This window comes from Canis lupus, chromosome 32, assembly GCF_011100685.1.
Source record: "Canis lupus familiaris isolate Mischka breed German Shepherd chromosome 32, alternate assembly UU_Cfam_GSD_1.0, whole genome shotgun sequence".
In the NCBI taxonomy this organism is placed as follows: domain Eukaryota; kingdom Metazoa; phylum Chordata; class Mammalia; order Carnivora; family Canidae; genus Canis; species Canis lupus.
The window spans coordinates 19,689,068-19,704,571 of NC_049253.1; the positions used below are offsets into that span (position 1 = coordinate 19,689,068).

The window sequence follows — 15,504 nt, forward strand, 5'->3', positions numbered from 1 at the left end:
CTTCTCTCACAGTCTGCTGGCTTTCTATACTTGGATTCCTTTTTATTTATTTTCTGCATATCTATTACCAGTTTTTGGGTTTTGGTTACCAGAAGGTTTGTATATAACATCTTATACATATAGCAGTCTATATGAAGTTAATGGTCACTTAAGTTTTTGAACTCATTCTAAAAGCACTAAATTTTTAACCCTTCTCCCCTCATGTTTTAGGTATTGGTGTCATACTTACATCTTTTTTATTTTGTGAATCCCTTGACTGAGTTTTATTTTTATAGATATACTTAATTTTACTGCTTTTGTGCTTCCTACTTTTCTTAATCCTGCCTATGGTCTTTCCTTTCCACTCAGAGAGTCTCCTTTAACATTTCTTTTCAGGCCGATTTAATGATCACAAATTCCTTTAACACATTTTTCTGGGAAATTCTTTATTTCTCATTCTATTCTGAATGATAGCCTTGCTGGATAGAGTATTCTTGGCTGCAGATTTTTTCTTTCAGCCTTTTTAATATATCATACCACTCTTTTCTGGCCTGCAAAGTTTCTGCTGAAGAATCAGCTTATAGCCTTATGGGGTTTCCCTTATATGTAAGTGTTTTCTTTTCCCTTACTGCTTTTTAAATTCTCTCTTTAAAAAAAAAAAAAAGATTTTGTTTCTTAACATTGTTTTTTCCTTTGGTCTTCCATGATATCAGTTTATTTATTTAGGAATATTTGTACTTTTGCTATAGTTGTTACTTTTGTACTAGGACTTTTTGAAAATTCCCTTACTCCCATTTCCTTGTTTTGTCCTTTTACTTTCTGGTTTGTCAGTTGTTAATCATATCCTTTGATTACAATATATAACTTATATAGCGTTCAAGAGCTTTTAAATTTTTTCTCATTCCTTTATCTTTTCCTGCCATTATTCAATTGTGTTACTTCTTTGTTTTAGTCTTAGATCTATTATTATATATACTATATATGCTTGTAAGTCATTTTGTTAAAGTTTTACCTGTCATGTCTTAGTTAGGTGACATCTTTCTTTGTGTTGATTTCTCAGAAGCATGTTACCTGAATTCCTGTGCATTTGAATTCCTTTTTTCCTAAAGTCTTGATAATTTTAAGGGTGTTTGGTTCGATTTATTATCCTTAGTTGACATTTCCTTTTTGTGTGTGTTTCTTAAAAATAATAGACATAAATGAAAAAGTGTTCAATATCAATCATCATCAGGGAAATACAAATCAAACCACAGGATACTACCTTACACTGGTCAGAATGGCTAAAATGAATAACTTAGGAAACAAAGATGGTAAGGATGTGGAGAAAGGGGAACCCTCTTACACTGTTGAATGTAAACTGTTACAGCCACTGAAAAACAGTATGGAGATTCCTCAAAAGTTAAAAATAGAACTACTCTATGACCTAGCAATTGCACTACTAGGTAATACCCAAAGGATACAAACATAGCTATTTGAAGGGGCACATGCACCCCAGTGTTTATAGCAGCAGTGTCCACAATTGCCAAACTATGGAAAGAGCCCAGATGTCTATAGACAAATGAATGGATAAAGAAGATGTGGGATGTGTGTGTATATACACACATGCGCACAGTATAACATTATTAAACCATCAAAAAGAATGAAATCTTGCCATTTACACATAATATGGATAGAACTAGAGTGTATTATGCAAGTGAAATAAGTCAGAGAAAGATAACCAATTACAGAGAGATAAGTACCATATGATTTTACTCATATGTGGAATTTAGGAAACAAAACTGATGGACATGAGGAAAAAGTAGGAAAAATAAAATAAGATGAAAATACAGAGAGGCAAACCATAAGAAACTCTTGAAAATGGGGAACAAGCAGAGGGTTGCTGTAGGGGAGATGAGTCAAAGATGGGGTAAATGGGTAATGGGCATTAAGGAGGGCACTTGATGTAAGGAGTATGGGGTGTTACATGCAACTGAGGAATCACTAAATTCTATGCCTGAAACTAGTAATACACTACATGTTAACTAACTTGAATTTAAATGAACAAAAATAATAGTCTTGTTACACAGCTTGGTATCTTATTTTTGAGAATTTTGTAGCCTGCCTAATTTTATTGCCTTTGTAAGTTTTTGGTCTTTTGCTTAGAAGTCTTGAGGGTTAAAAAAATTAAATTCTAATAGGTTTACTGGCATATTTCCAGAATTGAACATTTTATTTTCAGTTTGTTTTCCTACATATAAATTGGTTACCTTTCAATATGTATATTTAAATAGTTTTTTTAACTTACAAAAGTTTGGCCTTCATTATTGCTTTAAATATTAGTTCATTCTGTTAAAATTAAATACAAAGTAGAGTGTATTTAAGAATTCCCTGAGTAGAAAAAATATACTTAAGCCATGTAAATAAATTAACCTATCTCATTTCATGAATGTAGGTGAAATTGAACCTAGATTATTTCTTGTAAATGCTTCTGAAAATCATAAAAGAAACTAAAGTCATATTCCTAAAAATGGTACGAGATACCACTTTTACCAATTCCCTGCCTTCAAGAAATCCATATTATAATAACCAACAATAGTAAAGGTTAACAGCTTGCTTATTTTCATTTTATAAGCTTCCTGTAATATCATGCCCCTCAGATTTGTATCAGTTTTTATTGTTGAAAGTACCCAGTTTGTAACTGGTTTTATAAATTTTAAACTCTTACTAATCGTATTCCTTGATTTAGTGGTTTTAATTTTGCTATTTCTGGATTTTTTATAGTTCCATTTTTTTTCAACTTCAAGGATACCATTAATACATATTTTGGATCTCCTCTGCATGTCTTCCATTTCAAACCACCTTTTCTCTGACTCTTCACTTCTTTATCTTATATTCTTATTCTTTATTTTTCTTGATTTTTGTCAATACTTCTTATGAAATTTTTATGTGAACTTTTTTATTCCCTGTTTACCTTGTAGCTTAGTCTTATATGTTAGATGGTTGTGTGTGTGTGTGTGTTTACTACCAGCCAAATCAACTTTTATTTCTTTTATTTTTTGTTCATTTCTGTTATTTTTAAATTATATTCAAAAAGTTTTTTTAATCTCCAAAAGCTTTATTGAGGAAATTTAATTTGGTTTGTAGTTTTATGTTACAGTTTTCTTCTGGGGCATGTATATATATGTGTGTGTGGCTGGTGGGAGCATTTATTAGCTAGTGCTTTGATGTTTTTCTCTTCTTTTTGTAGAGATGTAGACTGAACACACACACACACACACACACATATATATGTACTACACACACATATATATACATATATGTAGTGGTTTAGTATATCTCATAATAAGTAAAAATGCTTTAAATGGAACACATTTTTCTTTATCACCTTTTGTACATAAAAGTCCCATTTAACTTGCAAATGAATAGAAAGGCATTTTCTTTGTTTCCATCCATACCTTTCAATTTAGGTATCCTTTAAGCTATGAACATTTACTCAAAAACATACATGGTAGTTAGTTTTCTGGGGAAGGTCATTTTGATCCTCTAGGATATGAAGATTCATAAGAGAATATGTAACAGAAGATTAGAAGATTTTATATTCGATGATACAATAAATCTGATTACTGTGTTAGTGTAAGTTAGCACAATGAAAATAAATTATTTTATTCTGGTTAGTTGAGAGAACTTTTACATGAGTGAGGAAGGCTTTTAAATTATTGAGGAAGTTGTAGTTTATATAGCAGTGAACTATAAGTGAAAGGTCTAGGTTTTTGTCCTGACTTATAGGCAGTAATGTGAAATAAAAGCATCTTGTTTGTGGTCAGGATGACCTACAACTTAGAGATAAATATTCCAGGCCTTTGAACTATTATTAGATATGAAAAGGAAAAAAAAACTATATTTATCTGAAATCCTCTGAGGAAATTATTGAATGCTGGTTGATTAGCTTTTTTGGTGTTGGAGAGAGCAGGTCAATGCTTTTAATGATAGGTGACGACAATTGCTTTCTAATATGCAAAGAGCTGATTAACTATAAGAATTTGGCCTCTAGGTGGAGTTTTGTAAATTTAGAGCCATAGATAAGACATTCTGTATGAAAAAGAAAGGCTGAACTGTTATCAAGAGTTGCCTATTCCATTAATCTCACATACTGTGTTCAAACCCTGATCTAAATAAATTTTTTAATAATATCTAAATGCTTTAGAAATATCAATCTAAATGGCTTAAAATATCTAAATATTATTGGTTTAAAAATGCATCAAAGTGTTTGTCTTCCTGGATCACTAAATAATTAATTTACCTGGGCTCCATACAACTCCCCAGAATTTGTGAATATGATGAATTATCAGTCCTTTGATTAAATTATCATATATGACATAGCTGACCTTAAAATAGGGAGATTCTTCTGAATTATCTAGGTGGACCCAGTGTAATCACATGAACCTTTAAGTGTGAAGAATTTTGTCCACCTGGGAGCAAGAGAAGCCAGAGAAACTAGAATTGGAGAGAGACTGAATAGGTGGTTGCTACTTTGAAGAGCAAAGGCCACATGAAAAAGAATGTGGACAGTCTTTCGGAACAGAGAGGAAGCCCCCCAGTTAGTAAACTGCATGGAAATAGGGACTTCAGACCTACAGTTGCAGGGTCCTGGATTTTGCTAATGACCTGCATTAGCTTGGTACTAGATTCTTTCCCTGACTGTCTGGGTTAAGAGCTCAGCTTGGCTGACACTTTGATTTTAGACTTGAGATACCTTGAGAATAGAATCCTAGCCATATCCACTCCAGACTTCTGACCTAGAACTGTAAGCTAATAAATAGATATTGTTTTAAGCCACTAGGCTTGTGACAATTTGTTATACAGCATTAGAAAGCTAATACATTAGCCCACAAAGTGAGACCCTTACCTTTTTCATACTAAATTTACTTGATGTTCCTAAGAATTTGCTTATTCTGTTCAAATTAATAAATGTTTTAAATTTAAAAGAGAATGAGGAGCCTGTATTTTGATTCCAATTCATACTTAATACTTCTCTGATTATCTAAAATATAATTTAATTTTCTTCTGCATTTCATATATGAATAGAAATACTGTACATTTATATTATGCATATTTTTAGTGCTTAGGAACATTAAATGATGATGTAATCACTGATTAATGTGACAACACCATTTGCACTAGATGAGTGCTGAAAATGCAGAAATGATAATGAAATGCAGATACTGAGAAGTAAATGTATTAATTTTATTGATTTAAAAAAATCAAATCAGGGACAATTTTTCATGCTTAATTAAATAGAATAAAGCACATTCATAAAATCAAGAGTAGGAAATATGTATTAATAGGTTTTTAAAGCAACATTGTAGGTACTATTTAAGAATGTCACATTGTGCTATTGTTTGATTAGAGCTCTCTTATATTTTTAAGTGGCACTGTACATCAACTTTAATTTGTATTATCTACATTTTGTGGTATACATTAAAAATGATTAGTATGAAAACATTATCTAATTTGCCTCCAATAATCAAATTTCCAGAGATCTTAGGTAATATTATATTGTTTGGCCTAAAAGCATTTTAGAGCACAATATGTTTTGTAATATTAGATTAAATATGTTTCTTGGCAAAAGGGAAAGACAAAGACAATTTTTAATGACTTTTGGAAGAAAAGGGGAAGAGTAAAGGAGTAATGTAGATATTAAGAATATTGAAAATTGAGCACCTTCCTTTCATTCTGAAAAAAAAATGCTTTAGAAATGTCTTGAAAACATATTTTCTAAATCCAATATATGGTTTATAAATATATTTGTTTTAATTAAACACTGGTTGGAATTAGACTTACACTCAAAGATTTTTAAAATTTATATTTTATTCTTAATAATGAAATTTGCTAATAGAATGGCCATGGTTTCAGAATACGATAATTTCTATTTTCAGGTGATATTAAACAGTAATTAAAAAAAAAAAACAACAGGGTACCTGGGTGGCTCAGTGGTTGAGCATCTGCCTTTGGCTCAGGACGTGATCCCAGTGTCCTGTGATCGAGTCCCGAGTTGGGCTCCCCGCAGGGAGCCTGCTTCTCCCTCTGCCTATGTCTCTGCCTCTCTGTGTCTCTCATGAATAAATAAAATCTTTTTAAAAATTAAAAAAAAATCACCTGAGTTTTTAGGGTTATGTAACCAAATAACAAATGCAAAATGTTTTGTACCCTCACATCCATAGGAGTATATTTATACTAGCAATTTGGAGTGGGCTGGAGGGAGAAGACAGGAGTGGTACCCACTGGCTTCTCTGGTTTTGGGGGAAGAATCAGCTAGCCCCTAATACCTGCTAAATTACAAGTTTGGTCCAATAAACCTCTTTCGTGAAAAGATTTGGGAGATGGGCAGTTTTTCCACGTCCCCCTGTGCTAAGCCCTTGGCAGTTAGCTGTGGTGAGTTCTGGACAGCTGTTAAGAATTGCTTCTTTGGCATAGTTTTGTGGCCTTGTGGGCACAAGTCTGTTGGTTTTTAGAGCTAGGTATTTTGGGAGCTCTTTCCCCTGGTGAGAGTCTTTAACATTTGGGGTGCTACATGTAGAATTCCAAACCTTTCAATCCTGGAGTGACTGGGAGTTGGGGGTTTCCTCCTGTTTGGCACTGTGTCAAGAGTGGGGTTTATGGTGAGAGTGTATTTCAGCCTTTCCTAATATTTTGATGTGGGTATTTTCTGATTCATCAAATGTGTAGGAGTCACTCAGCTAGTTTCTGGACCTCGTTAAAGGATCAGAGGAGGGTAGCCCCTGATGGCTCAATGGTTTAGCGCTGCTTTCAGTCCAGGCCTGATCCTGGAGACTCGGGATTGAGTCCCATGTCGGGCTCCCTGCATGGAGCCTGCTTCTCCCTCTGCCTGTGTCTCTGCCTCTCTCTCTCTCTCTCTCTCTCTCTCTCTCTGTGTCCCTCATGAATAAATAAATAAAATCTTAAAAAGAAAAAAAAGGATCAGAGGAAATTGTTCCATATGTAGCTGTTTGGTACATTTGTGGGTAGAAGAAAGCTCAGGATCCTTCTATGTTGCCCTGTTGGCCGATTCCAAGTAAATATTCAGTTTTTAATATTTTGATTATTAATTATTGATTTTTATTAATTGGAAAATTTTATTTATTCATTTGAAAATCAACCAATCATGTCTTTTTTCCATTTTGTATTGTAAAATATATATTTTTCTTATTACTTTCTAAGATATTGATGTATTACAGAGAAAGATCCATTTGCAATAAGAACTATACTAATTAATTACTAATTAGAATTTATTGTTTTCTTTAAATTTTTTTGCAATAATCTTTACATGAAAAAGTCTTAATTTTTGTTTACACTTTTACTGATCTTTTCCTTTGGGTTTATCTGTTGTTTTGTTTTTGCTTTGCAATTGTATCTTGAAATTAGCTAAATAAATATATATCAATTCTTGTTATGTTCTTTTTTTTCATATGCCATTTTAAATCCTTGGTTTAGAAAATATTTCAAAAATATAGAGAATAATAGAAAATAACACAACAAAGATTTTCACATTCATCATCCTGCTCTATCAAACTCACATGTTGCTATACCTTTTAAACATGCTCAAATCACAATAAAACTATCTAAACCCAGTATATGTCAACATTTAGTATTTGTGGCTTTCTTTTTTAACCCTACTCAGTTTTGAGTTGAGTGATTGTTGATCATCTGATCTACAGCTACTGTTCAAGTTGATTTGTATTTATCTTTGATCAGTTTTCATCATCTAGTAGGCCTTCACCTAGAGCAACTCTGCTGGATTAAATCCTGTCATCTTCCTTCACCCCCTAAGTTAATTTTTCAGCACTTCGAACCTATGGAGCAAATGGAGAAGTGCAGTGCTAAGTACTACTAGCAGAGTATTAGAGTATTTTCTTTCTATCCCTGACTTGTTTTACTTTTATGATGGGTCTTCCCACAATGCTATGTTCTGTGGCTAGTTCTTCAATTCTCTACTGGTAACCTTTGTATTCTGAGAGTGACAAGTCTCAAGTAGTTACAAAAATGTAAGTTGATTATTTTTTCTATAAAACAAAATTTAAATTATTTAAATACTGAAGAAAATATTTGGATTGAAAAAAATCTTTGATTCCAAAGGACTTTTTGAACAAAGTATAAAACAGGGGAACCGTAAAGGAAACATCAGAAAAATGTGACTTCAAAAAGTTTAACACTTTTATATAGGAAAACTAAATAAAAATTACTATAAAACACTGTAAATAAACTGAACATTTCCAAACCATGAGACAAATGCCATATGTAAAAACAAAGGACTTTTAATGCATATAAAGGCCAAGACTATTATCTTAATATACATGAGTGTTTACAAAACAAGAGAGAAAAAAGATAAGAACTCAGTGAGCCATAAAAATGGAATTAACACATGAAAAAATGCTTAAATTCACTTGAAATTAAAGAAATATAGATTTTTAAATAAAATGTTTTCTCCTTCAGGAGATTTTAAAAAGGTAATATTCAATGTTGGCAAAGGTAGGGAAAATAGACGTACAATTGACTCTTGAATGATGCAAAGGTCGGGGACATCAATACTGCACAGCTGAAAATCTATAGCTTTTGACTCCCCAAAAGTTTAATAGCTTACTATTGACCGGAAGCCTTACTGATAACATAAACAGTTAATTAACACATATTTTGTGTGTTACATGTATTCTATACTGTATTTCTATACCTAGAGGAAATGAAATGTTAGGAAACTCATAAGGAAGAAAAAATACATATACAGCACTGTACTGTATTTATCGATACTATAAGTTTATGTTTGTTTATAAAAATGAATTGTCAGTGCCTACATCAATATTGTTTTATATGACACAAAATGCTGTAGATGTTACATGTATTACTAGCACTAGATATCAAAAATGAAAATATAATATGAAAAAGAAATTTATATTTATTTACAGGTATGATTATTTGTGCATTAATAATAAAGAAGCAGAAATATGATTGCTTTATAATAGCCTAGCCCCTAATGAATGGTTATAATATTTTTATGGTATACAGTATTACAATAATATTCATAATACAGTATTGGCCACATAGTTACTTTAAAAAAAAGCCACTTACCTGTGATGATAGGCTGATACAGTTTTTCCAAGGATGAGAGAGAGGCATACTGTACAGTAATATAATTCTTTGAAAGCAAAGTTATAAGGCAATAAGGAAACTAAAATATTACTAATTTTATATTAAATATCACCTTATGCCTATAGAAGGATAGACTCTCCACTTCCATACAGGTTTTTTTTTTTTTTTTAGATGCAAGGAGTTTTAATTAAATTGGCATAGTTAAGACCAAAAAGATAAGGTGGACACTGCCAGCTTATTTTCAGCCATTGCCTTTAACAACAGGCTAAGGGACAGAACTTGAAACACAGCTGAGTCCTGGTGTTCTGAGACAGTGAAGGGATTTCCTCAGAATTTAAATATATTAATATAACCAGTTATATAAATCTAAATGTAAAACTAATCTCCTATAAGTTTAGAGGTGGCATTTATCATCTCGGTGAAAAGCTGAACATCCCTAATCAATTCCAATCATATTAAAAAGGGAAAACAGTGACAGCACTTGCTGAACCAGAATTACTATCAAAGTTCAAAAAGCTGATTGTATCCATTTAACCACAAGCCAATCTTATTTAAATCAGGACTGTCCCGGGAGGCCTGGGTGGCTCAACCGTGGAGTGTCTGCCCTTGGCCCAGTGGGTGGAGTTCACTGATGGAGTCCCACATCTGGCATCCTGCATGGGGCCTGCTTCTCCCTCTGCCTATATCTCCACTTCTCTCTTTCTTTCTCGGTCTCTCATGAATAATAAATAAATAAATAAATAAATAAATAAATAAATAATAAATAAATAAGGACTGTCCAAGAAAAACATTCTATCAGCCACTCATGATCTGAATTCTGGTCACTGAGATCAATTTAAATATGGTACACAGGGATCCCTGGATGGCGCAGCGGTTTGGCGCCTGCCTTTGGCCCAGGGCGCGATCCTGGAGACCCGGGATCGAATCCCATGTCGGGCTCCCGGTGCATGGAGCCTGCTTCTCCCTCTGCCTGTGTCTCTGCCTCTCTCTCTCTCTCTCTCTCTCTCTCTGTGTGACTTTCATAAATAAATAAAAATTAAAAAAAATAAATATGGTACACATAAAAAAGTCATTAGACATTTTTGTTTTGTAATAAATAAGGCAATAGCTAACTATTACTCCTTAGTGGCTTTTTTGAGAGAGGTTATTAAGTCTGCTCTTTCCCCTGTCTTCTTAATGCCAGCAAAGATCACTTTGTTCCAGGGATGCACTTCTTGGGATTCTCCAAATACTCCAGTTCTCCTCTCCCTGGGTGATGCCTTTGTTCTTGTTGGCATCTGTGTAAGAAAATCCAGGGGCCTGACCTGTCTTTCGCCCAGATAAACCATGGAGATTTGCCCCAGTCTTGTGCTTGCTTCCCTTTGCCACGATATGGCACTGGGCACACTTCTGAACAAAAATCTTCTTGCCCTTCTCAACATCACCCATTTTTGAATCGCTTTTCTGTCACTTGCGAAACGAAGATGCCAGTTCACAAGCTGGACATCCTGCTCTCTCCATACAGGTCTTGTATATGATGTTTTACACCATGTAAGTGATGTTTTAGCCACAGATGATAATGATACAAAAACATCTCATACAATTCTTGTACAGTTACTAGATTTTCATATGAGGACACACACATGCAGAACAAATAAGTTTGTTGACTATACAGCATAATGATTATTTACTATTTGTTAAGTGCAAGTGGATCATCGTAAAGGTCTTCATCCTCATCATTTTCATGTTGAGTAGGCTGAGGAGGAGTAGAAAGGAGGGGTTGGTCTTGCTGTCAGGGGTGGCAGAGGTAGAAGAAGTGGAGGAGGTAGAATGAGAAGCAGGCACTCTTGCTGTAACTTTATGGAAAAACACATAATTTCTGTCTGACTTTCTTTTGCTTTTTTTCTTTTTTCTAAAAATTTGTTATACCAATCAGTCCTTATTCCACCATTTGCTTTAGTTTCAGTGCTGGTATTATAGAAGTGTCCCTGTCACAAGTGAATTCAAAAGCAGTCTTCAATAATCAGAACCCTTCTGCCACATTGTCTGATGTCAGTTTGTTTTCTGGCACTACTTCTTCTGTGTCTTCTTCTTACTATCTGGCACTGGTTCAGAAACATTCATCTCCATAAGGTTGTCTTCTGTTCATTCCTCTGATGGGGTGACTATTAGATCTTGAGTTTTCCCAAAACCCATATCTTGAAACTCTCTCCCCTCACCTCTTTCACCATATCTACAATCTTTTTCATGATTTTTTATTGCATCTGTTGTAAATCATATGAAACAATGCAAAACACTTAGACACATGAATAGATATTTTTCCCAAAGAAGGCATACAGATAGATGGCCAACAGACTCATGAAAAGACGCTTAATGTTACTCATCTTCAGGAAAATACAAATCAAAACTACAATAAGAGATCACCTTACACTTGTCAGAATTCGCTAAAACAACAATGTAAGAAACAACAGGTGTTGGCAATGATGTGGAGGAAGGGTAACCCTCTTACATTATTGGTGGAAATGCAAACTGGTGCAGTTACTCTGGAAAACAGTATGGAGATTCCTCAAAAGTTAAAAATAGAACTACCTTACAATCCAGCAATTGCACTACTAGGTATTAACCCAAAGAATACAAAAATACTAATTCAAAGGGATACATATACCTTTATGTACAATAACCAAATTACAGAAAGAGCCCAAGTGTCCATCAACTGATGAATGGATAAAGAAGATATAATATATATATATATATATCCATGAAAAAGAATGAAATCTTGCTGTTTGCAATGATGTGGATGGAACTAGAGAGTATAGCACTAAGTGAAATAAGTCAGAGAAAGACAATATCATATGATTTCATTCATATGTGGAATTTAAGAAACAAAACAAACCTGGGGTAAAAAAGAGAGGCAAACTAAGAAATAGACTCCTAATTATAGAGAACAAACTGATGGTTATCAGAGGGTGGATGAGTTGGGGGAATGGGTTAAATAGGAGAAGGGAATGAAGGTATGACTTGTGATGAGCCAGTGTTGAATGGAAGTGTTGAATCACTGAATTGTACACCTGAAACTAATATTACACTATATGTTAACTAGAATTTATTTATTTTTATGGATTTTATTTCTTTATTTGCGAGAAAGAGAGCGCACAAGTGGTGGGGATGGGCGCAGGGGAGAGGGAGAAGCAGGCTCCCTGCTCAGCAGGGAGCCTGATTTGAAGCTCCATCCCGGGACCCTGAGATCATCTTAGCCAAAGGCAAATACTTACTGATGGAGCCACTCAGGTGCCCCAGTTATCTAGAATTTAAATAAAAACGTAAAAAAAAAAAAAAACAAAAAAACTATCTGGATACAGTTTTCTCCAGCAGGAATTCAGGCTTGATGGCTTACATGGCTTTTTCTGTAACAATGATGGCATCTTCAATGGTGTAATCCTTCTAGACTTTCATGATATTCTCTCTATTGGGGTTTTCTTCCATAGGGTTGACAGTCTTTTCCATAGAGTACCATATATAAAGAGTCTTAAAGATGTTTATGACCCCCTGATCTAGAGGCTGAATTAGAGATATATTTGGAGGCAAGTAGACACCATAAGGGCAGATGGGGACATTGTCTAATATCAAAAGATAGATGTGTTTGTTTTCCCCTTGATGTACTGAAATAGAGCTGAAAAAAAGGGTTCATTGAATGTAGTTTTAATTGTTTTGTACAGTTTTTAAAATTTGGTTTATGGGCTGTCAGAATTGTAATTTTTAATTGCCTTCGAAGAATGAAGATTTAAAATAATGTCTCACTGAACAGGTGAGATATCTCAGTTGCTCTTGGGTCACTGGTTTATAGACTTTCATACACACACACACATACACACAGAGACAAATATCTTATTAGACTTTGGACTTCCTGATTCAGCTGATTATGCTCAATGCCCAAGATGCATACTATACTGCACTACAGATTTATTTTCACAACAATACATCTTCAAGTCATTATGATTCCACTCAACAAAAGGCCTGCAGGAATGATTTATTATTTGGGTATTTGGAGATGATACATTTGATGGTTTTTTTTAGAAAACTTTTTTTTACTCCATATTCAGATGTGCTTTACTGTCAAATGCATATTTAGATTAGATTCTTGAATTTTAATGGTAATCTGCTTTTTAAAAAAAATTTTGACTGAAAATGTTTGTCATTTTTCTAACGAGTTAGCCAAAGAAATGTAGCTAGTATTGCATATAAGGCCTGCATTTCTTCCCTAAATTCCATTTAGGTTAGATCATTTTTCTTTTTTCTATGATTTTTAATACCACAAAATAATTTTAGAATCGATTACAAGTTAAATGTAACAATTAATGCTTTAATTTCATAGATCTCACTGTGATATTTTTCCTGTTAAATAAAGCAGTTTATTGGCAAAAGTGCGTGTATTTTTCTTTCCTTATTTGTAAGGTTCTATTTAGTGATATTCTTGTCTTTGATTATCAAAGACTCTCACTGCAGGCAGTGCTAATGCTTGTGCCAGAATATTTCTGCAAGTTGCATCACTAATGCTACTTGCCAAGTAGAGTGTACAGAAAGTTTGTCATCTCCTATTCATGTTAATCAATATCAAGCACCTGTGAATGCTTTAGGATGAGACTATAATGCAGAATGCATGAATTTTGTCCTCAGGAAATTTGCAGTGAAGCAGGTGCTGGATGAATTTTTCCCCCCTAGTCCATGAGCTCTGTTAATTCTATCTTCAGTAGGCCTAATGTTTGAATAAACCAGATGTCTAATAAATTATTTTCATGCCCAGAATTTGAGATTTTTGTACTCTAGTATAGTATGATCTTACTCCTTACTGTAAGAAAGCTTAATAGCAATGCAATTCAAGGTTTTGTTTTGCTTTTTAAGGGGGGAAGTGAGTGATTTAATTCATGAGTAGGTTTAGAACCCATAGATAATCCTATTGCCTTTATTTTTCTAATGAAAGAATTTCTAATACTTTGGGGAAAAACAAGGGCAGTGTCTTACCAGCAAGGTACTTCATGACTTTAGGGATGAAGCGCCAATAGAACCAATCCAGAAAAAACGATTCTTGTCCAAGCCTTCTTGTTGTATAACCACAAGACTAGCAGCTGGTATTTATTTTTTCCCTTCAAGGTTTGGGGGTTAGCAGCTTTATGGATAAGGGCAATCCTGATTATAAACCTGATTGCATTGACAAAATAGTAGAGTTAGCTTATCTCTTCCTCCCTTAAATCTTGGCGCTTCCTTCTCTTCTTTATTAGTACTATCCTTTAGCATTTTTGTTTTCAGAATAGGAAGCTTCCATCTGCATTAAAAACCTATCCAGGCATATTTCCTTCCCTTCAATGATTTTAATGGTGTCTGGGAACTCATCCTCTGACTCTTGGTTGGCAGAAGCTGGTTCTGTTATCACAACATTTTTTTTAAGCTAAACCTCTTTCTAAAATTGTCGAATCATCCTTTGCTGGCATTAAGTGCTCCAGCTTTAATTCGTCTACCTTTCTTTTGGTTAAGTTGTCATGTAATGACTTTACTTTTCCTTGAATCATATTAGAGTTTTAGGTATACCTTTCTTACAGCAATCTTGCACCCACATAAAAGCTGCATTTTTAAAACAAGATAAAAAAAGAACTATTTTACAAAAAGTACAAAGTTTTTGCATCTGCTGGTGTAGCTGCAGCGGTCACTTCACAAACTGTCTTTTCCTTGTTTACATTTGCCCTTAACTCTGGATGCCTTTTTTTAAAAAAGATTATTTATTTATTCATTCATTCATTCAATCATTCATGAGAGACAGAGACAGAGAGAGAGAGAGGCAGAGACACAGGCAGAGGGAGAAGCAGGCTCCATGCAGGGAGCCAAACGTGGGACTCGATCCCAGGTCTCCAGGATCAGGCCCTGGGCTGAAGGCGGCGCTAAACTGAGCCACCGGGGGTGCCCTCTGGATGCATTTATCTTAAAATGGTGGGCTGCAGACCTCTGTCTGTGGTACGTGTCAAGCAATTCACCTTTTCTTTGTAATGCTGTACTTCTCTCTGCTTCTTAAGAGCGTTTCCAACATCACTAGAAGCACTTTGCATGGGTCCTATGTTGTTATTCAGGTTTTATAGTATTGCATTAAACATGGTGAAAAATATGTGAGAACCACAAGAGATCACATTTGCTGTGATATGCAATTTACTGGAGAGAGAAACTGTTCACGTGGAGGAATTAGTGTCTCACAATGTTTTAGGTGGATATTTGCAACACTTGAACTCACTGCAATAGCAACAGAAGGTGGCTATGAAATTATCACAGTAGTACAGTATATGCTACAGTTAATTTTATGCAGTTATGATATAATACTGCATCTTTACATTTGCTTTCATTTATCTGTAAATGGTGCTATGTACTATCTGTATGTTTTAATAA

The 15,504-nt window shown here is 34.2% G+C and overlaps 1 protein-coding gene and 1 pseudogene across 35 annotated transcripts in view; one reads left to right on the forward strand and one right to left on the reverse strand.

Annotated features, from left to right (window-relative positions):
* Window positions 1–15,504, forward strand: part of STPG2 (sperm tail PG-rich repeat containing 2) — a 531,806-nt gene that overhangs the window by 200,295 nt on the left and 316,007 nt on the right. The gene's annotated exons all lie outside the window — the stretch shown is intronic.
* Window positions 10,215–10,527, reverse strand: LOC100684064 (annotated as a pseudogene).